This window comes from Grampus griseus (genome assembly GCF_964374135.1).
Source record: "Grampus griseus genome assembly, chromosome: 4".
Taxonomy (NCBI): domain Eukaryota; kingdom Metazoa; phylum Chordata; class Mammalia; order Artiodactyla; family Delphinidae; genus Grampus; species Grampus griseus.
In genome coordinates, this window is record NC_138997.1 from 58777203 (window position 1) to 58779453 (window position 2251).

A 2251-nucleotide genomic window follows, 5' to 3' on the forward strand; every position below is an offset into this window, starting at 1 on the left:
GAGATGAGGGCTAATTTTTTAAAGTAGAGTGGACAGCACTGTTATGAGACTGAAAGCCAAAGAAACTTATGGTTACCGGTTTGCACATTTTGAAAGGTGATATAGTGTGAAAAATGTCACACTTGCAGGTGAGGTAATTTCTGCAAATCAGGCATCGCATCTTGGGAAGAATTTTTTAATGAAGTATAGTTGATTTACAATATTATATTACAGAATTTTAAAAATATCTGCTCTGTGTTATACAGGAAAAGGGTTATGTGGAGGAGCAGGTGTTCAACACTGATGAGTTTGGGCTTGTTTTACAAAGACATTGGCAAATGAATCTGTATGATGCAAATGATGTTTTTGGCTTGGAGAAACCTAACCCTGTATCTTCACGAGGAGCAACGGTTCAGTATTCACTAACTCAGAATTCATGGCAACTCTGTAGAACAGAATTACCACAAATAATGAGTAGCATGAACTGTATACTTATGCTATATTTCTGCTTAAAAATGCATTGTTACATTTTTCTAAAAAACACATGCCTCTTGATTTCTGATTCATCTATTCCTCCCACTAATTTTTCTAAAGTAGTTTATTTCAGGACCAAAATAATCCATTTGAAAATATTTATAGATCCTTCAGAAAGGCACTTAAGAAGCCAGATTTCATGTCCTGCAGTATAATATTTCATCCAAGTCTAGAAGTATTGAGAAAAGCCAGTATTTCTGGGCATGTGGTAACAACCAAAGGGGAACCCAGGTAAGCAACTGGTCTAAGCTGCTCAAGACCCAGGAGCCAGCACAGCAGGAACTGAGGAGGCACATAAGGTAAATCCAGTCCTCTTGTCTAATCTTCTGTAGTACCAAATAGGTTCCTTCAGGGCCTGGTTGATGCCATATTCACGTTTTGGCTCCGGACGCGCAGGCTCAGCGGCCATGGCTCACGGGCCCAGCCGCTCCCCAGCACGTGGGATCTTCCCGGACCGGGGCACGAACCCGTGTCCCCTGCATTGGCAAGCGGACTCTCAACCACTGCGCCACGAGGGAAGCCTACCCATATTCACGTTTTAATCACCTGCTAAGGCCAAGAGAGTATATATAGCAGGTATTTAGTAATTATTTATTAAATAAATGAATATAAGACAGAACAAACAAATAAATGAACCAACAAGAATGGACCATCTAAATTAAAATAGCCACCTTTATTCTTAACATTATTCCTTCTTTGGCTGCCACAGAAGCAAACTAGTTGACATAAGACAAATCAAGCTGGTGATTTAATAAATTCCAATCTAAGTCATACCAGTATTAGTAAACAACATCATCAAGCACTCATCATGAAAGTTAAAGCAACAACACAGAGAAAGTTTCTAAGTGACCCTAATGTGAAACAATCAGATTGCATATAAAGGGATATAAACAAATATTCATATTATATATAAACATACATAGATGTGGTTACAGCATTTATACAGTATTCTCTCCAATACCTAGTCACCTTATGCAATATGCACAATAATGGCAGGTATAATATTTAGACAATTATGAAATCAAGGCAATAACAGAAAAAATAGTTAATGATTTTACTCTAACTTAAGCATGGATAATCTGACTGTTAAAACTGGTAAATTTGAATGCAGCCCAATTTGTATCAGATCAAATTGATTCTAACTGTTAAGGCATTAATTTGGTGTTTCGTGGAGGATGGTTTTAAATAAATCTATTTATCTAGTGTTTGAATGCTCAGCAGTTTGCGATTGAAAAGAAAACAAACGTTTTTGAGAAATATATTAGTTTCTTAAAACAACAAAGTGTAACTGGATCAAGTTCTTTTTTTAGTATTTTTCTTCTTTTTCATTTTGCATCTATTGACATGTAATAGTTTTTAGAAAATCTCTTCATTAGAGTTATTTGAACACTATCATAAGTGAATTTTAAATATAAAATTAAGTTTCAAACGTCCTTCTTCACTTAAGAAAAATGTGGTGGAAACCAGGCCATCTGCTGAGATACTACAGTTACATTTGGCCCTCAGAAAGTGTTTGCTCACTTTAGCACTCTGTTGGATTATAAGCCCACAAAACAAGTTCACCTTGATCTTTCACTTTAAATATAAAGTATCTCAGGGACAAATTTTGACGTAAATATAAACCCATGACGTTTCTCTTTAAAGAAGGCTGAAATAAAACAGGACTTTGAGTGCAATTACAATTAAAACATCAGAAGTGCCAGAAACACAAGTTTTGAAGCTATATCAGCCGTGAAGG